A 23,531-nucleotide genomic window follows, 5' to 3' on the forward strand; every position below is an offset into this window, starting at 1 on the left:
ACGCCACAACTACTGAGCTGGCGCGCCTCCACGAGAGCCCGTGTGCCGCAAACTACGGAGCCCACGCGACCTGGAGCCCCAGCGCCACAACTAGAGAAGAAAAAACCTGCATGCCACAACTAGAGAGAAGCCCGCGTGCCACAATGAAAGATCTCGCGTGCCTCAAAGAATATCCCACGTGCCACAACTAAGACCCGACGCAGCCAAAAATAAATAAATGAAATAAATAAATAAATAATAAATAAATTAAAAAAAAATACATACAGGGGGATTGACCCACAAAGAAGTGGCGCCTCATCAGTGATGAGGTGGGCGGGGCAGGCTGAGTGAAATCAAGTCAGGGATGAAAGCAGAAGTGGTGATGATAGGCGACAGGCAGGAAAAGCTGAGTCAGAGAGACCCATTCCTAAGACAAGTTATAGGTGATCATGGGAGGCCTCAGCCCATGGCGGCGCTGCTTGGTGGTCGCTGTGTGGTCAGTTCTGCCAGATGTGAGCCTTTCAACCTCCCAGACAAAGATTGTAAATTTTGAGAGGCATGGCCTTTTTGAAAATCTGATGAAAAATATGGACTGTCTCCTAAGAAAGGCAGAGGGGTGCACATGACCAATCCACATTCTGCATGTAATCTGGGGGAGCCATAGACACCCCGCCCCCTGGAAATAAATCTATGGACCTCAGGGCAAGAATTCCTGCTCTAGAACTCTTTTTTTTTTTTATGATGGGGAGTCACCAGAAAGTTTTATTTATTCACTTATGTATTTAAGTTTATTTATTTATTTTTATTGAAGTATAGTGGATTTACATACTGGAGGGTTTTAAACATGTAAGTGGAAAGGTCTGGTATACATATATATTTTCTTAAATTTAAATTTAAATTTTTTTTAAGTTGAGGTATAATTGGCATAACGTTAACTGAGTTTCAGGTATACAAAGTAATGATTTGATATCTGTATGTATTACAAAATGACCATCAGAATAAGTCTATGGAACTTTTAACTTCACCCCCTTTCATTATTGAAATTGAAGTACTTTACTTCCATAGATTGGAGAATTTTTGAATTAGGAGTGTTGTCAGCAAGCTAGTACTCCCCAGCCCCTTCACACCACTAATAGGGAGGCTGAGATACAGAGACAGTATGCACACAAATCCTCTCTGAAAATGGCGTGGCCTTTCTACCATGGTGTTTTCTGCCACTTCCCCTCTTGTCTTCAACTCCCATGGAGGAGGAGGGAGGTGGCGCATACGGCTTTAAAGTGCTCTGGGAAACTTCAGAGATATTTTTGTATAAGTTGCGTGTTCTGGGTGGAATTGTGTTCTCCCCTCAAAATTCATATGTTGAAGCCCTAACGCCCAGTACCTCAGAATGTGACCTTATTTGGAAACAGGGTCGTGCGGATGTAATTGGTTAATATGAGGTCATACTGGCATGGGCTCCTAACCCAATATGACTGGTATCCTTATAAAAGGGGAAAATTTCGGACATAGACACACGTACAGAAAGAATGCCACGTGAACATGAAGGCAGAGAATGGAGTGATGCATCTACAAGCCAAGGAACGCCAAGGATTGCCTGCAGAAGCCAGGGAGGGAAGAGGATCCTCCCTCACAGCTCTCAGAAGGAGAGGAACCACCCTGGCGACAACTTGACTTCGGGCCTCTGGCCTCCAGAACTGTGAATCAATAAATTGCTGTTGTTTAAGCCCCTCAATCTGCGGTACTTTTTACTGCGGCCCTAGCACACGAATATAGAGGGGGAAGTGTGTACCTCTTTTGTTTGGGCACAGTGCTCTAAGTACATGCGCTAACTACTGAGTCTTATGGTCAATGGCATGAGCATTTCTTTGATGAAGATGAGGCTGGAGGGAAGGGACACAAAGTATGCTGAGGTCCAGTCATAGAGGCCAGCTGCCCATGGTCAAAGGAGGCAGGTTTGCTTGGTTAGGATCGAGCAGACTTCAGAGCTGGGAAATGACGAGAAATTAGGTCAGAGAGTGGAGCAGGGTTTAGATGGATTTGGTCATGGAAAGAGGGGCCTTGTGGGGGGAGCTTGAATGCTGCAAATAACATTTTCAACCCTCATGAAAACTAACTTAAATAAATACACAGTCTAAATAAAAATGCAGTGTGTCCATGTAAACATACAGTTTTTAGGGAAAGCTTGCCTAGACCAATTTGTTGCCCTAAGCCCTTTGTATTAGTTTGCTAGGGCTGCCATAACAAAGTAACACAGACTGGGTGACTTAAACAACAGAAATTTATTTTCTCATAGTTCTGGAAAGTCCAAGATCAAGATGTCAGCAGGTTTGGTTTCTCATGAGGCTTCTCTCTTTGGCTTGCAGACAGCTGCCTTCTTGCTGTGTCCTCACATGGCCTTTCCTCTGTGCATGCACATCCCTGGCGTCTCTTCTTTTTCTTATAAGGACACCAGTCATATCGGATTCAAACCCACCCTAAGGGCTTCATTTAACCTTAATTACCTCTTTAAAGGCCCTACCTTCACATGCAGTCACACGGGGGGTCAGAGCTCCAATGTATGAATTTTGGTGTAACTCAATTCCTTCCATGATATCCCTCCAGTGAAAAAGTTTGTAATGAAGAGAAAGAGCTGGAGAATGGCAAGGCGCATGACTGATTTAATGTTACTTTGGAAAAGGGAGCAAGAGCTGCTAGCAGGGAGAAGAAAAGGTTGAACTGGGGGCGAGGAGGTCGGTCAAAAAGGGAAAACATCATATAGGTTAGGTGTTAAAGAGAGATTTTTTAAAAATATTAAGTGGAGAATGAGGGATTGAGAAATTCATGGCACTTACATGATGGGAGAGATATTGCAAGTGAGAAGAAGGGGAAAACTGGATTATAAGTATTATGGGAGCAAATTGGGCCTGCCTTGGCACTCTCTCAGGGACTCCAGTGAAGTTTAGTTACTTTTGGAGGCTGAGCTGTGCTGCTTTGAATGCCATTCAGTATGGAGACTGGATTATGTGAGGCGCTGACTTTTATGTGGGTTACAAAAGAAGCAAAGTGCACAAATTTGGAAAGAGAGTGTGAGGTCAGGGTTTTGCCCATGATTTGCACATTTTTATGACTCGGGTATCTGAGTAACAGACACCACCACAACTGGATGCTTTCAACAGGACAAAATGCAAAGCAAAAAAAAAAAAACAGTGAGAAGATTAAGCATTAAATATAGACAGAGGATTTCCCAGATGGTGTCAATTTGGCACCATTGCTCCCTCAAATTGTTTAACTATGACTAAGTCTTTTCCCCAATTTGACATTTTGAAAGAAACCTTTTGGAACCATATTTAATCTGAAATAGAGGCAAAGAAGCCTTTTGGGGGCTGAGTAAATATAGGCCTGGATGCAGTTATTTCAGTGGTAGTCACTTTATGATAATAAAACCTGATCCTTTTTGAGTTCTAGCTAATCTAAGGAAGGTACAATTACGAGGAAACCAAGACTTAAAGAGGGGAAGTTACTTGTTCAGGGTTACCCTGCTGGTGAGCAGCAGAGCTCAAAGCAAGCTGAGGGCATGTGTGTATAATGAGCGCACTACTGCAGGGGTGGCCTGCACACAGACTTCCTTTGTTGTACGTTCTGTCTATAGAAATTTGTTACAGCTTAATGAATGAAGGAAATTAATGCATATTATCTGAAACTTATATTTTTAGAAAATTGTAAGGGTTAGGTCCTTTAATTAATGGTTGGGGTGTGTGTGTGTGTGTGTGTGTGTGTGTGTGTGTGTGTGTATGAGGGGGAAGAGAGGGAGAAAGAAAGGAGGAGGAGGAGGAAGGGGAGGAGGGGGAGGGGGAGAGAGGCTTCAACTTACAAAGAGGATTTGCTCCAAAAGTTTATTTTTAAATTGATGGCATTTTCTCTCAGAAACAGGATTACGTAGATTGATTGAGGGTCCAGGTCAGGCCAGAAAAACACATTTAACCAGTGCTCCAGGAGTACAGTAGTATCCTAGAGCCCAAACACTGTCTTATGACAGCAGTGTTTCTGTAAAAAATGTGTTGAAGGTTCTGACTTGGAATGCCAGCAATCCATCTCCCTATGGACCCTCCTCTTCTCCCCCACCCACCTGCAGGGTAGCAGAAGTGGCTGCTTCCCTAACACCAGGTGCAGATGGAAGGTGCCGGGCCCGGGAGTAGACGTGTACAATATGGTAAGTGGTCAGGGATGGGTTGATAGGTGGGCTGGGAGCAGGCCTGAGGCCCCGGGGGACAGCAGGGAGTTGTGACAGAGTCCTCTATGGGGACTGAGATGCTCCCCCAACCCCTCCTGGTTCTTTAGCTGGGCCCAGTGATGGCCCACCTGCCTCCTTTCCTGCTACTACTAACAGATGCTTCCAGTAACTTCCTTTCTTCCCTGGTCTGTTCTGGAACAGCGCATGGCCTCCATATTTCCACTTTACATTGCTGTCCCTGAAGCAAGCACTTCACATTGTAGAAATTTAGTCTACTTTAGAAGAATCGTCAGACTTTGGCTGTCCTTGCATTTTATCTTAAGAGCTATAAGGATTCCTTTTGGTGACAAGCTGGATAAAGCCTGAGGCCACTGGGCAGGCAGATGGTTGAGAAATGGGGACATCGCTGTGACCAGTACATCCCACAAGGAAGAGGATTTGAGTGGCACAGAAGGGTCACTAGCCCCAAAATATCCACACTAGATTACATTTTTTTAGGGAAGGTGCATGTTAGAAAGGCTTTTCCATTTGCAGATTCCTCTGAGAGCAGGGATACTTTAGACATTCTCTTAGCCAGAGTTGCCTAGTGATAATGGAGCTTTTTGGATTAATGGAAAAGCTAGCTATTTGTGCTGATATCTTCTAAATTATAAAATGCCCTTCCATTCCTCCTTTCCTCCTATAATGTTCCACTTTCTCTATTGAGTTAGAGATGAATTTTTAGTGAAAAAATAAGAATTGAGACTTGTCACAGGTTGGGTTCTCTTGGAATCAGACTCTGAGATAGACACAGGAGGTTTATTAGGAAGTGTTCTTGGTGTCCACTCCCGTGAAAGGGAGGGGCGGGAAGCAGAACTGGGCAGAGGGAAAAGTCTATGTGTCATACAGGCCCAACCACAGCCTCAGGAAGTTCTGGAGCTTTGTTCTGTGTTGGGCCAAGATGGCCAGCCCTATATAACCTTGCACCCATCAGTCATTGGATGCTGGCCACCTGGGCCAGGTGGCTTTCCGCAGCTGAGGCACCTCCTTAAATGGCCAATACCTCAAGGCTGCCTGCCAACAGCACTCCCAGCTGCTGGGGCAACAAGCCCTTCACTGAAGGGAGCTCAGCGTGGTGCACCAACATGTCTATCGCGTTACTCAAACTAGAAGTGGATGATAAGTAGGAATTTATAGTGTAAAATCAAAAAGCACGCCTGCTTAAAGTGCTATTCTCATCTGCACCGATTCATTCAGCAGGAGGAGCCAGACTGCCATCCACGGGCCAACGGGTTCCTGTGCCTGTGGCTGAGTGCAGAAGCCGGGCTGAGACCAAGGCCTTTCCATTCTACCATGGTCATTCTATCCATCTACCATGGCAACCTCCAGCAGACATGCCATGGCAATCAAGAAAAAGAAAAGCCTGCCTCTCTTCAACACTTATTTTTAAGAAAAGAAGCAGATTCAATTATTTATTTATCCTCACTATAAAAGCAATTTACGTTTACTGTAAAAAAATATGCATAGTACAAAAAGAGTAGAAGAGCAGGGAGAAAATCACCTATGAGCCCACTGACCAGAGTAATCATTGTTAACAGTTTAGCATATATTTCCCCTAATCTTCTCTGACAATATATATATATATATATATATATATATATATATATATATATATATATATATATTTTCCCCCATAGTCGAACTCATGCTAGACTTAAAGAGGCATCAGTGTGTTGTGATTAAGAACATGAACTCTGGGACTTCCTTGGTGGTGCAGTGGTTAAGAATCCGCCTGCCAATTCAGGGGACATGGGTTCGAGCCCTGCCCCGGGAAGATCCCACATGCCACGGAGCAACTAAGCCCGTGCGCCACAACTACTGAGCCTGCGTTCTACAGCCCGCGAGACACAAACTACTGAGCCGGCGTGCCACAACTACTGAAGCCCGCGCACCTGGACCCCGTGCTCCGCAACAAGAGAAGCCACCGCAATAAGAAGCTCGCGCACTGCAACGAAGAGTAGCCCCTGCTCGCCGCAACTAGAGAAAGCCCGCGTGCAACAACAAAGACCCAAGCCAGCCTAAATAAATAAATAAATAAATTTATTTAAAAAAAAAAAAAAAGAACATGAACTCTGAAGACAGAAAGATCTGATTTGAATTCTGTCCCTGTCACTTATTAGTGGTGAAACTTTCATTCATTCAAAAAATAACTCTTATGTACCACTGGAAATCTGAGAGTAAAAAAAGAGATACAGCCTTTCCTTCATGAACTCACATGCTAATGGAAATTTAACCTTTCTTAAAGTCTCTACTCTCTCACCTGTAAAGTGGAGATAATAATACCGACTCCATAGAGTTTCCATGAGAATTATCTTGTTAAGTGAGATAATGTACATAAAAGGCCTGCACATAGTAATTGCTCAAAAATTGACAGTTATTATCATCATGTAAGTTTTGCTCTTTTTCACTGAACATTATGTCGTAGTTTCCCCATGTCATAAAAAAATCCCTTTGTTGGGGTCACCATGGGGTTCCAGCAACATCAATTAGAATACATACAGATACTTAGGAGCACAGTGTTTAGAACTCCAGCAACCTGGCAGCACAGCCCTTCTGGGTTCAGGGGAACCCCATTTGCCCTTCCGCTTTCCAGTCCCACGCGTGGTAAGGCTTCCCGAACCAGTTATCTCTGGATAACCTCATCTCCCTCCCTTTCACTTCTTCCGTCCTTCCATCTCTTTTGTTAGTAATTCCTCCCAGTAAGTTCTTTCTGTTTGATATATCTAGAGTGGGTTCTGTTTTCCTGCTTGGACCTAATGGAGAAAAACATTGTTTCATTTTGGCTTCCCACTTTTAAAAGTAATTCTAAGGGGAGTTCCGTGGCGGTCCAGTGGTTAGTACTCGGCGCTTTCACTGCCGTGGCGCAGGTTCAATCCCTGGTCAGGGAACTAAGATCCCGCAAGCCAAGCAAGCGGCATGCCCCCCCACCCAAAAGAAAAGTAATTCTAAGAAGTAGATGAACGTCAATTGGATAGTTGTAAAAAGAATTTGACTTGAAAAATGGGGCAGATGAGGAAAAGTTGCAAAAGTGAACAGGCAAAAGGCTGAAGGTCATCAATAAACAAAGGATTTGGCACCTGAAAAGTTGTTCTAAGAATGTGACCATTTATTTACCATTTCCACTGAGAAAAGAACAAGAGGAAATTTCCTCCAAGCCAGGGAATCAGATTCTTTTTAAGGAAAAACTTCCTTATCATAAAGGCAAGGCCAACTTTACGTGACCTTTTGTGTCTGGTTTCTTTCACTGAGCATTATGTCTTCAAGGTTCATCCATGGTTGTAGAATGTATCAGTACTTCATTCCTTTTTATTGCCAAATACTATTCCAGTCTATGGATGTATCACATTTTGTTTATCCGTTCATCATTTAATGGACATTTGGGTTGTTCCCACTTTTTGACTATTGTGAACAATGCTGGTAGTCTCACTAAATCTTGGAATTTTATAATGAGAGGCTTTGCATCTATGTTATTGGTTGATTGATTGATTGATTGATTACTTCACTGTTAAAATGTAAACTGCCAGGAAAGATTACACATAACACATTAACAGCTATATATAGGCTGCTTTCAATGAATTTATCAGGTGTTATTTTAGAGCTACTTTTGAAAGGGAGAGGGTAGGAGAGCACTGGGTGTACTGAATTTGAGACGATGTGAAGGCTGGAAAAAGGAGCAGAAAGGGAGATTGGGGTCCCTAAAACAAACACTATTCCTTGAACTTGCCTTGTGTTAATATATTCTTTATAAAGCTTCCCAAGGAGGCAGAGATATTGCAACCATTTAATTGGTATGTTTAGATACTCTTTTCTTTAAAAAAAAAATTGTTTTTAGGCCACGCCGTGCCTGTGGGATCTTAGTTCCCTGACCAGGGATCAAACCTGGGCCCTCGGCAGTGAAAGCATGGAGTCCTAGCCACTGGACCATCAGGAAATTCTCTAGTTAGATACTCTTTTGCTTGGAAGCCAGTGAATAGACAATAAAACGCATTGAAGTCGCCTATCCACAAAGTCTTGAAGTTATATCTTTTACACTAGTGAAATTGATTAGTGAGAAAATAAAGTTAGGTTTTGGTGTTTTTTAAAAATAAATTTATTTATTTATTTATTTTTGGCTGCATTGGGTCTTTGTTGCTGCACGTGGGCTTTCTCTAGTTGCGGCAAGCAGGGGCTACTTTTCCACGCGGTGCACGGGCTTCTCCTTGCAGTGGCTTCTCTTGTCGTGAAGCACCCTCTAGGCGCCAGGCTTCAGTAGTTGTGGCATGCGGCCTCAGTAGTTGTGGCGCGTGGGCTTAGTTGCTCCGTGGCATGTGGGATCTTCCCGGACCAGGGATCAAACCTGTGTCCCCTGCATTGGCAGGCAGATTCTTAACCACCACGCCACCAGGGAAGTCCCTAGGTTTTGTTTTTATTTGGTCAGTCTATGCAAAGTTTCCAGGAGTTGATTGCTTTATTTATGAATCAGTAAAGTAACAGATTTTTTTCTCTCTTTTCTCATGATTATTTTTTGATTATGTCCATGTTTATTAGTTTGGAAGAGAATAATAAGGAAAATATAGCTTATGATGATTGGTTGCTCCATTTGTATATCCCCACTGTGATAAGTATAGCGTTTTCTATGTTATAGGCTCTCATTAATCTTTGTTGGATGGATGAACTCAAGTCAACCGGGCCATCTTCTAGCAATTTTCATGAAAAAAAAGAAAAAGGTTTCATATGTGAGAAACCAACAAAATTGGTTTAAGTGAAAGAGTTGGATTACTGATGGATGTCAATTGGTTGCAAAATCTCTTATCTCTTGCTAGTACAGTAATATAGTTGTTCTCTTGTTTTTGAAGGCAGTGTGTGTACATGCACGTGGTTTTTGTCTTGGGCACTGGATCAGCCATCTACTGCTGCATAACAAACTACCCCCAGATGCAGTGGATTCCAATTATTTGCTTTGATCATGAATCTCAAATTGAGCAGGGCTTAGGGCGGACTGGTGGTCTCTATTCCAGGTAGCATCGGCTGGGATGGCTCTCCTAGGACTGGAGGATGCACTCCCAAAAGTGACTCACTCACATACATGTTTAAGTTGGGACTGGCTGTTGGTTCTTCTCCAGAGTGACCTCTCTATAGGGTGGCTTGGGCTTCCTCACAACAGAGTGGCTGAGTAAAAACAATGAGCACCCCAAAGAACCAAGCAGAAGCTATATTGCCTTTTATAACCTAGCATTGGAAATCACACAATGCCCCTTTCACCATAGTCACAAGGCAGCCTAAATTCAAGCGGAGGGGACATAGACCTCCAACTCTTGATGGGAAGAGTGTCAAAATCACATTGTAAGAAGGACATGTGGAATGAGAGATATTGTTGTGGCCATCTTTGGAAAATACAGTTTGCCATAGGGATTATTTTTGACCCTTCTCTATACCCCAATTTTGCAAGTTTAAAAATTTTTTCTATTTGTCTTTATGATCATTTTTCCAACTGTCCCCTTTAAACTTGGTAGCAATATTACCTCAGAAGCTAACATTCTTGAAAATAATTTATGTGTGGAAGATTATCCTTTCAGTACACTGAAGGTACCCATTGAGCATCTTTCCCGGATAGGTGTGTGTTCAGCTAGGTTTATTCCTCTCTATAACTCTTATCTCTATCTGGTTTGGAGAAGAGAATAACACACAGGTAGGCATAGCCTTAAATACAAGAAATAAAATAAATGAGAAAAAATATGTATATTGCCTGGGGCAGCTTTAAGTCAATTTTTGGAAGGTTCTGTGGTGTAGGTGGTGGGTGGATTCAGTGGAAAATCTTACAGACGTGTGGAATAATAAGTGGTCTCTATTTTGGGATTATCATGGCAATGCAAGTTAATGATATATGTCGTGTGTGTGTGTGTGTGTGTGTGTGTGTGTGTGTGTGTGTACCTGGTCTTAGTTAAGTTGTAATACTGAGGCTAACAGTGATTTGGTCATGACTCTGTGTGAAATCCTGAACTTGAAATCATAAAGCAAAATATATATTTCCATCAAAGTAGCATTTTCCCCTAACATTTCAATCAGTTTTCAAAATACTAAAAGTTGAAAGAATTGCACAGTGAATATCCACATACCCACCACCCAGATTCTACAATTAACATTTTACTCTATTTGTTTATATCCACATGTACTACATATCTATCCATTCATCCATCCCTATATCCATCCATCAATCCGTCTTGTTTTTTTATACATTTCAAAGTAACTTACAGTTATCAGTAGACAAAGTAGTATATTTTGAGTTCTGTTTAAAAGTGTGGACAGTTTTCCTCTTATTTCAATCTATCTTGTAAAAATTATATTTGACAAATATATGACAAAAGATCAGGTGGACTTGATCTTTTTTCATCGTATTGAAAATGAAATCTATGAGAATTTAGTGAAGAAATTTCTGGAGAAACAAACTGTAAAGATTGTGCTCTGTGATGCATATTATTTAATGTGATTCAGATCATATCTTTGCCTTTGCTTGAGAATGTAATAAAAACTTATACATGTGGAACTGAGTAGTTGTGTCCCTTGATAGTAAAAAGGCTGACTAATAAATAAAATAAGCATTGTACCTTTTCATTTCGTTAAGTATATTGGAAGCCATGTTGAATTTTTATCCATAAAGCTGGTCAAGAATTTCTTCTGGAGAAATGAAACCAAGACTCCAGGGAACTGTAGAGGTAGATCAGGTTCACTCCATAGCTCCCATACCTTTTTATTCCAACCTGCCTCCTCCAAATGGTATAGCCTCAATTTACCTAGCTGTTTGTGTTCATATTTTTCTTCTTCTTCTTCTCCTTCTCCTCCTTCTCCTTTTTTTTTTTTTGTAAAATTAATTAATTTATTTATTTTTGGCTGTGTTTGGTCTTCGTTGCTGCGTGCAGGCTTTCTCTAGTTGCGGCGAGCGGGGGCACTCTTCGTTGCGGTGCGCAGGCTTCTCATTGCAGTGGCTTCTCTTGTTGCGGAGCACGGGCTCTAGGCGCGCAAGCTCAGTAGTTGTGGCACGTGGGCTCAGTAGTTGTGGCTCACGGGCTCTAGAGCGCTGGCTCAGTAGTTGTGGCGCATGGGCTTAGCTGCTCCGCGGCATGTGGGATCTTCACGGCACAGGGCTCGAACCCGTGTCCCCTGCATTGGCAGACGGATTCTTAACCAGTGTGCCACCAGGGAAGGCCCTTCTTCTTCTTCTTCTTCCTCTTCTTCTTCTTCCTCTTCCTCTTCTTTTAAAAAATGCATATTCTTCAGGTAGTTGTCTGAATCCTTAATTTTCCACTATTTTGTATCAACACAGCACAAAATGATGTGGGAACTATTGATCAGTTTATTAATTGATTGATTCATTTAGCAAACACTTACTGAGCATCAGGTCCTATGCTAGGCATTGGGAAAACAAAAACGAATAAGACATAATCTTTATTTTCAATGCAAAGCCATTAATAAGGTACATTGATCAGTACAGGTGACAAAAACTGAGGCCTACTAGATTTTTTCCACTTTTCCATTGACAGTAACTATATAATGGTGCTAATCTCTGCTTTATTTTATGTTGTATAGTTACAAAATAGGAGTGTACACACAGACCAATGTTATGCTAATGACTCATTATATCAGAACATTTTTAAAAGAGCAAGAATTGTTTTATGGATTTGAGAAGAAGCAAGATCAATATGTTTTCCACTGTGTGTGTTTTTATATAACTAGTCCAGAATTCCAAGGCGCCTTATAAAAAGGTCTGTAAAGCTGCATTGAATCAGGTGTGATACTAAACCTAGAAAATGAATGGCACAGCCACTTTATTCCTTTTTAGCACTTAGACTCTATGAACTCATTTGTTTCCTTTACAAATTAAATGAGGTGTGTGTTTTTAATTTTTCCACTTTTAATTAAAATCTTGAGATAATATTTATTATGTATTACATCTTAGTCTATCTGCATATATTCAAGGCAAGGGCATCATTTGGGGTCATTTTAAACTTTCAAAGCCCTCTGAGGGTAGAATATTAGTAAGGTGCTTATCAAGTCACCTCACACTTGAGTGAATCAAGTAAGCAATGGGCAACGGTGCTGCTTCACTCCTATGCCTTCATGCACATCACTATCATTCGATTCCTAAAAGAACATAGTCACTTTACTTTGATGCCTCTGGAAGGTGGAAAAAATGTCTTCCTTGCAGAGCTGTTGTGGCAGTAAATGAGACAGTGTAAGGAAAGTTCCTGGCACATAGCACCGTTACATAAATGGTTTCTATTGCTGAGACAGTATAGCTTAGTGGTTAAGGATTAGGCTTTTGGAGGCAATTGGCTGGGTCTGCATTCTGCTTCCACCGCCTACTGCCTGGGTAAACTTGGGCAGGTTACTAAAACCTTGTGTGTAAAATGGAGATAGCATCCACTTGAATTACCCACTGCTGTACAACAAATCACCCCCAAACTTAGTGGCTTACAACAATAAACATTTTTTATCTCATAGTTTCTGTGGGCTGGGAATTCAGGAGTGGCTTAGCTGAGTGGCTCTGGCTCAGGATCTCTCATGAGGTAGCAGTCAGGATGTCAGCCAGGGCCGCACTCACCTGAAAGCTTGACTGGGGCTAGAGGATCTGCTTCCAAGATGGCGCACTCACATGGCTGTTGGCAGTTCCTTGCTGGCTGCTGACGGGAGGGGTAAATGTTTTGGGGATAACTTAAAACCACTACATGACTTCAGAGGGGTATAGAAAGGATTAAATGAGATAATCCATGCAAAATGTTCAGCACAATGCCTGGCACACAGTAAGCACTCAATAAATGTTGATTAGTATTATTTCTAAAGAGAGATCAATAGACTGCTGTTTAGCTAGGGAAATATGGTTTCATCTGGATTAAGACATTAATACATGAGAAATTAATTTATCGGTATTTTAAAATTATGTAGAAGTACGAATGTTCAGTAGAAACAGGTATCTGAGACAACAAGTATTTCTAACGTACTTCACTGGCTTGACGTCTCTTTCACAATTTATTGTGCACTGTGTTGAGGAGGAAGGGGAACTGGATGTGGAGAATTGCCCTAAAATCATCAGGTCAGGGGTTTCAGGACTATGAAATTATTTAGGCCAGGTGGAAAGATGCTAGAATTACTCTCCATTTTGTGCCCCAATTCTCACTGTTATTTTCCTGCTGCTAGCTATAAAATTAGCTGTCTTACTTCTTTCAAAGCCAAAGACAGCACATCTCCATTATCTCATTAGATATTCTTCTTGAAATAAAAAGCTCTTCTACATCAGTAACAGCATCTATTAGCACAGCCACGCTCCAGCTCCCTGGGTACCGCTGATCTCAGATGATCTGCGCATACTAGACTAAGGTAGACCAGGGAATCCACAGCCACCCTAAGGGATTGAAAAAGGGGCAGGGAAAGGGGGAGGGCTGGAGGAGGCTTCTAGATGTAACTGTTAACTGAGAGGAGCCTCAAAATAGCCAAGTTTCAGGCTTCTTCCTAGAAGATTTAAATTTCTCCAAGAAAATCCCTCATCAATTGTGGAGTCCATAATATTCACTGCTATTTATGCTGCTAGCCTGTGGTTGGAGAACATTTCCTAAGATGGCTACAATTCTGTAAAATACATGTTCTGTAAAATAGGCATAATAATATTCTTAGCTGAGGGGCATACTCTTGTTGCCCCAGCAGCGTCTCCTTGGCACTCACCTCCACCTGCCCAGGGCCACTTATTGTGATCACCTGGGACTCTCTGGGAGCACACTTGGCCTGCATGTTGGGAGAATTGAAAATGCTGGAGGGTTAATGCCTGGAAGAGCTTTCAGTATGGTGGAGAAACACCCCAGCTTCTCATCTCTGGGAGAGGAGAAGTTTCTCCATCACCTCCCAGAGCTCCCCAGCAAATCCTCTGAGCTCCAGTCGCCTACAGAAGTAACTGGCTTGATAACACACCTATTATTGGCTTCCTTCTCTTCCTTGTCTCACTTGCCCACGCATCTTCTGGTGTTTCTTGGGATTAACTCTCAAAACTATGAACACTTAAATCCTTGTGTCAGCATCTGCTTTTGGGGAAACCCAAATTAAGACATCGCTCATAGGGTTGATGTGAGGGTTGAAAGAGATGATGTATGCACAATGCCTGGCGTATAATAACAGCGGCTAGCATTTATTTATTTATTTATTTAAAAGATTTATTTATTATTTATTTACTTTATTTATTTTTGGCTGTATCAGGTCTTAGTTGCTGCACGTGGCATCTTCGTTGAGGCACACGGGATCTTTTGTAGCGGTGCGCAGGCTTCTCTCTAGCTGTGGCGCTCGGGTTCCACAGCACACGGACTCTGTAGTTGGTGACACGCAGGCTCTCTAGTTGAGGCTCACGAGCTCAGTAGCTGTGGCGCAGGGGCTTAGTTGCCCTGTGGCATGTGGGATCTTAATTCCCTGACCAGGGATCGAACCTGCATCCCCTGCATTGTAAGGTGGATTCTTTACCACTGGACCACCAAGGAAGTCCCAGTTGATCAGTTTCTTTGTGTCAGCACTGCTTTAAACACTTTACATGTATTAATTCATCTAACCCTATGTTAATCTTCATAAACAACCCGTTATTATTACTCTACTACAGATGAGACTGACACACAGAGAGGGTAACTCGCCCAAGATCACACACTGTTCAAACCATTGAAACCATTATTCAGACCCAGGCAGCAAACATGGCAACATTCTTTCAGGATGCTGGAGTGGTTCTTTGAGTTATTGGAGCTCTAGCTTACTGAGTTGACTTTGGGAAATTTTGGCTTGTTTTCTGTGTAGTATTGACACATGCATAACAGTATTTTGAGAGAGATTTTTTTCTTGTTGCCTCTACCTAGGAGGGCTTCTATAGGGGAAGTGACAGCTAGAGGTTGGAAGGGGTATTTATACCTATCATTCAGATGCCCTCTAAACAGAGGTCAACTACAGCCAAGATGGGGGATGGGAGGAAGTGAGGAAAGCAGGCGACAATGTTCATGGGTTGCTAAGAGAAAAGCTGATGGTTCCTTCTCCCCTCTACCTCCTACAAACCCCAGTTTTGGTTGTGGGGAGTTAGGGTTGGTGAGGGAACTGACCACACCCTCCAAGGAACTGGAGTAGACATAAAAATGGGCTGACCACACCCCCTGGCCACTTCAGTGTCTTGAGCCACAGGCCTGGCAGGTGATGATGGTGATGGAGAAAGGGGGAGGGGGACAGGATTTAGATCAAACACAACATTCGAGTTTAGACTAGATTGATTTTTTTTTAAAATTTATTTATTTATTTATTTATTTTTGGCTGTGTTGGGTCTTCGTTGCTGCGTGCGGGCTTTCTCTAGTTGCAGGGAGCAGGGGCTACTCTTCATTGTGGTGCACAGACTTCTCATTGGGTGGCTTCTCTCGTTGTGGAGCACGGGCTCTAGGTGCGCGGGCTTCAGTAGTTGTGGCAGGTGGGCTTAGTTGCTCCGCGGCATGGGGGATCTTCCCGGACCAGGGCTTGAACCTGTGTCCCCTGCATTGGCAGGCAGATTCTTAACCACTGCGCCACCAGGGAAGCCCGACTAGATTGATTTTTAATAGCTGACGAAGACCTAAGAGTCAGAAAAACTGTCCAAGATGTGAAGGGACAGAAAAGGCAAATTTGCTGTAAAAACATGGTTCAAAGTAGTGATTGAAGAAAAAGAAACTGCTTCTAGTTTGTACCCTGCAGAATTGAGCCTGCTCAACAATAGGTAATCTTTATAAAGTCCTTACTATGGGCCAGGTACTCTGTGAAGCATTTCACAAATAGTCATTCACATAGACCTGTGAGGTGAGCACTATTATCACTGTCATCATCCCCATTTTACAGGGGAGGAAACTGAGGCACAGAGAAGTTGAGCAATTTGCCCAAGGGCATCACTAGAGCTGGCATTTGATCACAGGCAATCTGGCTCCCAAGTCTATGGTTTTAGCCATTAAAGTTACACTGCCTTGCCAACCATTCACTTTCATATGGCATTCTATTCTGGTGTGGTTTTTCCCTCTTGGGTCTTTTGAGGCTGACATTTCTCTTCTTTCTACCCTGTTTGTGGTTAAACTTAGTGCATGGAGGACAGGAATAGAGGTTTTAATAGTTTAAAATGAGGTACTGGACTTGCATTTCTAAAATGACATTTTCCCAAATGGTATGAACTTTAAACAAAAACATGTAAGGTCTGACATTCTGATTTAAGCTTTGAGCAGGGCCAGCGAACAACTAATGCTGACCTCTTCCTACACACACTACAAATTTACACATTGATTTGATTCTTAAGTTTTTCTCCTAGATCTTGATTGCATTATGAGATCTAGGCCCAGATGGGCATTTCATAAATGCTTTTTGACAATGATTAGAAGGCTTATTTAGTCTTCTAGACTTGTTCCGCATATATCCAGGATAAAAATGTCTTGCATCTTGATGACCACTTGTTTATTTATTATTGAGACCCATAATAAGTAGCACACATGGTCTCTGCAGCAGGAAGCTTCTGAGGCATCTAATAGAAACTCAAACCCAAATTGTCTTAAATGCAAGGAAAAGGCAGAATTTGTTTAATTAAACAAGTCAGTGGTGTCATCAAGAACCCGTTTTTTTCTTTCTTTCTATTTTTCAACTCTGCCTTACTTAGTGTATAGGCTTTGACCTAAGGCTGGTTTTTCCTCCTAGCTAGAAAATAGCTGCCAGTGGCACCTGGGATACTTGCTTCCTTGTTCATCCAGCAGGATAGACAGGGAACACCTCTCTCTCAAACCATAGGTTAAGTTCTTTCCTTTAGTCTAATTGGGCCACACATTGATTGACTAAGAGTACTAAGCACCCACCGCCCTGGAAACGTGGATACTAGAACACAGTTGCGGTTCTATTAGAAGGAAGAAGGAGCATATAGATGTTGGGGAGGCTCTGAAGCTGTTTCTTCATCTGGAAAAAGGTGACCTATCAGAGAATCTTGCAGAGAATCATGATGCTCAGAGATAATGTATGTAGGGTTGCCGGATTTAGCAAATACAAATAGAGAATGCCCAGTTAAATTTGAATTTCAGATAAACAGCAAATAATTTTTAGTATGAGTATGTACACCTCTTTCTACAAACGTTACAGATTTACACATTGATTTGGTTTTTAAGCTTTTCTCCCAGATTATGAGGTCTGGGCCCAGAGGGGCATTTCAAAAAAATGTTTTTTCTTTTGACAGTGATTAGAAACCTTATTTAGCCCTCTACCCTTGTATCCAGGATAAAAATACATACTTATACTAAAAAATTATTCATTGTTTATCTGAAATTCAAATTTAACAGGCCTTCTGTATTTTATCTGGCAACTCTAAATGTATGCAAAGTTCTTGGCACATAGCAGGCATTCATTCAGTGGTAAGTATTAGTGTTCTTTCTATATAAGAAAAGAGCTCAGTTAAATGGCAGCGTGGTGCTTTTTAACTCTAACATAGAAAATATATGCTTTTGATCAAAACTGCAATTAACTGAACTGGATGTGACTCTAAGAATCCCTTCACCACTACTCAAAATGAGATGAAAGCAAAGGTCCCTAAGTGGAGGGTCATATTTGCATACATGGGATGGCACATTATAAAGCATCTAATATTACCACTTAAAACTAAATTGAACTTGCATCACCGGATAGTTAGTTATTGGTCTTTCCTTATCTTGTTCTAAATCTATACAGATAAACCATTCTTCATTTGATTCGAAGGTAATGCTGCTACAATTCCTGGGACAAAGGCACTAACATACAAGATTGAAAATGGAGTGATTGCCCCAGGAATTCTAGCTCCACATGGGTGAAGCTTGAGGTCACAGCAACTGTTACTTTGCATCTGGAGGAGGCAGGAGACTCTGCAAAGCTCTCTGCTGTTGCCTCTGACTCCATTTTCCTTCACTGCTAATTCATTGTTCCTACCTGTAAAATTTTCTAATATGCTTCCTGAGAAGCCGAAGAGAAAGCAGGCACCTTCATTTTCTCATCAAGTATTCACCATATCATGAAAAGGAAAACCCTACTGACTTGGCATTGAATGGCCAAACCCAGCATATTGTTACATATTGTTACCAGATTCACAACAGGAATAGATTAAGTGGATTTTATCCAAGATATCTAATTCCCATTACAGTACAGTACTGCGTATTTCTAATTTGGTGGCTGCTATTATCTCACACACTGCTTATTTTCTGTGCTTTTCCTATGAACCAGAAAAAAAATCTATTTTTCCTGTTTGTTTTTTTAAGTGGAAATTATTATGCACATTACATAGATTAGTCTGCAATGTCTTTAAAAGTATTATTTTTCCTAGTTTTCAAAAAGTGGCATTGGAAATGTATCTCTTTCCATTTCATCACCTCTTCATCCTCGTTGGAAACTTGATCCATAGTAGGTATTAAGATCTTTACATTTCTACTGGTTGGGCGATGACTTCATTTCTTTCATGCCAGCTGGGGAATCTTGTGTAGCTGAGCATTGGACCGAAGCAGGGCTGTGGGTTGCTGCTGCTGCTTAACAGCCGTTTGCATGTATCCAGCTGCTGTGTAAGGAATCCTCAGGCTACTAGTTCTTTGCACCTAAATCACCCAAGGGATCGCAGGCTGATGGACGAGTGTGTGTGTGAATGTGTGTATATGTGCGTGTGTGTGTGTGCGCACAGGCAGCTGCAACAGATGGGCATCAGCAGCAATGGATTTCGATATCATTTTTACCAACAACAGAGATAAACAGTCCTCCATCCTTTATTTCCAAGCAGTGCCTCGGCTTCCGCCCCAAATGTGCTCTACCCTTCTTCTCCGATCCCCCACCCGCGCCCGCACGTGTCCCTAGGGAGGAAGAGGCCAGGATAGATGCGCTGCAGGCAGGATTCCCCCTTTTTTTCCGCTGTGACAGGCGGATTCCCGGGCCTCCTCGGCCCCCAACCCCCGCAGCCGCCCCTTTCCCAGTCACGATCTTCCCCCCATCCCCCCTCCCTTCGAAAGCTCACGGCTCGGGCCCCGCCCCTCCCAGCCGCCCAGCCCAGGTTGCTAGGGCCTGGCGGGGCAACCAAACCTGGCGCGCGAGGAGGCATGGCGCGCGCGTACGCGCGCAGACGAGCTTATACAGGGAACCAGCTGTCTTCTGCTTCGGGGACCAGTGCACGAGCGGCGCGGGCGGGGCGCGCGAGCCCGAGCCCGCGGACGAGCGCTCTCTCCTTATTGGTTCCTATCAGAAGTGGGCGGGGCGAAGGCGGGACCTGGAGCAGCCTGAGGCGCTTCCCCATTGGTCCAAACGGGAGGGTTGGGGCGGGGCAGTTAGCAGCTTAGGCTGCGCGTTCTCCTGAGAGAGAGGGCGGGGTGGAAGGTTTCGATTAGTTGTCGCCGCCGCTGGGGAAGGTAAAGCGGCGACGGCGGCCTCGGGAGCTGTGGGACCCTGGCAGGAGGTGGGGATCTCGGCGGGGTGAGTAGACGCGCCGCCACCTGCCCGCCAAGCCTATTTGTCCTCATTCGGCCCCGCGCCCACCCAGCTTCTCCTGAGAGAGGGGACCCACCCGGTCCCCCCGGGCAGACGTGAGACGGGGAGGTGGCGCGGGTCCCCCCAGAATGGGGCGACGCGGCGAGGGCACCCCAATCTGGAGTGGCTCCTCCTCAGCGCCCCATTGCGCCGCTGGAGGGGCTTCCCCGGCGAGGAGCTGGGGATGTATTTTGGGGTGTAGAGAGACGGGAGGGTGTGAGGAGGGGCGGCGGGTCGAGGCCGCCCCGTGGGGCTCCCCTCAGCGGCGGGTCTGCTGCATCCCCGCCCCGCCGGCCCCGCGGCCCGAGCTCCCCAGGGCTTGCGGCGAGGGAAGCCCCTTCCCGCCGGCGCTGAGGAGGAGCCTGCGCGCCGGAGCCCCCCGCCCGAGTTCCGTGGGAGTCCGGGACCCGCCGGAGACTGCGAGCTGCGGCCCCGGCCCTGCTGACCTTGGTCGCCTGCGAGGGTGGGCGAGCGACCCTCCGCCTGCCCCGCGGTTCCTCCAGCTTCCCCCGAACAAGTTTCAGGCGTCGTTATGAAGTTCAAGACTAGCATAGTGGGGAGAAGCAGAAATTGGCCCATTCCCAGACCTTCGTACCCTTTGGACCCTCATAGAAATTAAATCCTGGGGTTTGGAACCATTTCCCAGAACGAACAGGTTCTTCTCGCATTGAGACGTTCTGTGCCCACGTTGGGGGAAAAAATAACCTGAACATATTTCAGTGTAAAGGCAGATCTTCTTTGAGGGTTTTGTTTTTCGCTTCACTTGAGTGTTAAAGCACAGATGCCTGAAAAAGAAAAGCCTGACCTTAGTATCTCCACAGTGAGATTAGACGGATGCTGTGATATTTAAGTAGTTGCAGATCAGTGTTCTGTTAACACAATCTATTTTAATTGACTGAAATTTAAGCTGATTTTAGAAAGTATTGCAGACACGGAATAATTTCTTTCCGTGCATCTGAATTAGGTTTGTTTGGATGTAATGGTTTATGTAGTTAATGTAAAGGATTACACAAATTAATTTGTCCGGGAGCATTTGACCGAAACAGGAGACATAAATATGTATAGAATAGAATTATTGCTTTAGGTAACATCTGCTGGAACATTTCCAGGTTGTTCCTTTCTTGCTGTAGGGTTACAAAAGAAGGCATCTTTACCGAGGCTATTCGGAATTATTTGTGAATGACATTTAGGTGTAAATTTCTTTTTAATTTCTTTAAGTGTTTTAAAATATTTTATTCATAAAATGTGAAGAGTTGAAGCGGGGGTAGTATAATCTTACATTTAACAACCCAGTTACGATCATTAATAATACATTTTTTAAAAAGGTGTGCCTGTTTTCGACAACATGATAGTTGAGTACCTTAGCAATCCTTTTAATTTCTTTATTAAGAGTACTATTTTAGGTTTGAGCATTTTTGGCGTTGACACTGGAACGGGAGTAAGGAAGCCTGCAGCAGTATTACCAGTTTGACACCACCAGTGGGTGTTTCTGTTGACAAATGCAGAGAAGAGAACATTTGGGAAGGAAATCTTTTTTCTAAGGGTGGGGGGTGGGCGAGTGGGGGACGGAGCCAGAAGAGAGAAGCTGTAGAAGAACTAAAGCTGCCAGCACAGTGTATGCTGAGCATTTCACAAGTACAAGGAAACCTAATTAGGATAAAAAAAATTCAGTTTGACTGTATTAAATAATAGAGCTTCAAAAGAGGCATGCTAAATAAAGTTAATCATTACAAGAGTGTTAAATAATCTACCATTTCAGAGGGGTTGGAGGGTCTTCAACTGTCAAATCCCTTTGAATTGTCTTGCCTTTTAACCTAATCAATGCAAGGATTAATTTGATATATATGTATATATAGAAAATAGTTTAATATTCTAATTTTGCTTATTTAGCACGTTTTCTGAGCCTAATTTTTTTTAAAAACAAAATTTGGTATATCAAAAAAATAATTAGAGGGACTTCCCTGGCGGTCCAGTGGGTAAGACTCTGCGCTCCCAATGCAGGGGGCCCGGGTTCGATCCCTTGTCAGGGTACTAGATCCCACATGCTGCAACGAAAGATCCCCCGAGCCACAACTAAGACCCGGCGCAGCTAAATAAATAAATATTTTTTAAAAATTAGAAATAAGCATTCTTTCTCCAGAGAGGATTCCTTTTTTTTTTTCCTGCTCAGATTTATAATTTATTCATGATTTAGGGGTTTGTGGTAGGGATTTTTTACCCCTTTATCTCAGGTTTTTGATTTTCTACTTATGCAAGTTCCCTGGGCTAAATGTGCCATTATTTTCATTGTAATTTTCTTGGAGTCATTTAAATCAGAGTGTGGTATCGACAGTATTCCCTGGGGTTTTAAAAGAAAAGGCTCCCATTGAGGGAAATTGCAGGGCCATCTCGCATAGATGAGTAATAGAAGGTTGACTGATTGCGAATCAGATGTATTCTGTTCCAAATGTGCTGCATGGAGTTAAGGCAGTCTCATTTAATAACAACCAGATTTTACTTGGTATTTCTGCTTTGAAGGTGCGGTATTGTTACAAAACGAAATACAGAGGTGGAGACATTTCGTCAAGTATGCCTTCCCACCGCCGCCCGCACCCACCCCCCAGCCTTGCTTCACCACTGTGTCTAAGAATCTGTGAGAGACGCTTTCAACAATAGTTGCATTGTTGGAAATGACAGTGGCTTCTGTTGCAGAAATTCAACTTTTCATTTTGATTTATGTTTCAAGTTAATTTATGGTAGAAAATTCCAGTATATCTGAGAATATGGCTGTGGAATTTGTAAGGAGGTGAGCAGAGAAAAGAAGCCTTCTTCAGTGTGTCTGTTAAAAGTTCACCTTTTTTTTCCCCTTTTTATTTTGATAACTTTGGTGGTTATCTCCTTTATTTCTAATACATGTTAGAGGGTATGTTAACATAGTACTTCATTTTTGGCTGTTAGTGTGGGGATATGACTTTTTCATGTAATAAATTGATGTCAAGTAATAACAGAAGGCATTTAAGAACAAACGAATCCACATACTTAGATCCAAAATGTGAGGGGAATCCTTTAGGTAACGCTTAATTTTGGTACAAGAATAGCAGAATTTGAAGTATTAAGTCACTTTTTAAGTAGAAAAGACTGTTTACTCAGAATTTGATAATTTTAGTTTCCAAAGTTTTAATTTTTGGCAACATTGAATTTCTTGATAGAGACAGAGGTCGAACCTCAAAGGTTCTTTATCATCTGATGATGAAGTCAGTTGGGTCACATATTTCAACTTGAGAAAATAATGTAATTGAAAGACTATATTTAAACTTTCTGTTTGGGAGGGTTTTCCAATTTACTTTCTATCTTAAATTCAACATTAGAACTCTTTTGTTGGTGATGCATCACTTACTTTAGTGTTTGGATTTAAATTCTTCATAGTTTCTAGAATGTTTCCTTTATATAGAGCAGTGCTTGGAAGACTGGATTATTCAAAGATCTGGCCTCATTTCTCATTCAAGTTTGTACAGTTACTTCTTAATACTGTGTGATATGAACTTGGGTACAATTCTGTCAGTGGGAAATGAAAGCTGTGAGTGAGGACCTTCCACCTAAAGAGCCTGCTAACATTTAGACAATTCAGATTTGGGAATTAACAGAAAATTATTTATTAGGTTAAAAGGACTTAACCCATTCAAGTCTTTGGAATTGATTGTCAGCATCTTGAATTAAGCTCTTAGAAACATTTGTGTGTGAGATAGTTCTCATTAGGGTCAAGTTTTGGGTGTGGTCTCTTTTGGGCAGTCTTCTCTATAATAATTAAATTCTAATA

At 42.7% G+C, this 23,531-nt stretch overlaps 1 protein-coding gene across 3 annotated transcripts in view; it reads left to right on the top strand.

Moving 5' to 3' along the window:
- Nucleotides 1–19,569: 19,569 nt before the first annotated feature.
- The window catches only part of CDKL5 (cyclin dependent kinase like 5), a 174,528-nt gene continuing 170,566 nt past the window's right edge, over nt 19,570–23,531 (top strand). For 2 of the 3 annotated variants that reach the window (XR_009006726.1, XM_057538776.1), the window contains exon 1: nt 19,624–19,681. The gene's annotated coding sequence lies outside the window, so the exon portion shown is untranslated. Of the gene's footprint in view, nt 19,682–23,531 lie in introns of all 3 variants that reach the window. The other variant, XM_057538775.1, reaches the window with a different exon arrangement.

This window comes from Balaenoptera acutorostrata, chromosome X, assembly GCF_949987535.1.
Source record: "Balaenoptera acutorostrata chromosome X, mBalAcu1.1, whole genome shotgun sequence".
In the NCBI taxonomy this organism is placed as follows: Eukaryota; Metazoa; Chordata; class Mammalia; order Artiodactyla; family Balaenopteridae; genus Balaenoptera; species Balaenoptera acutorostrata.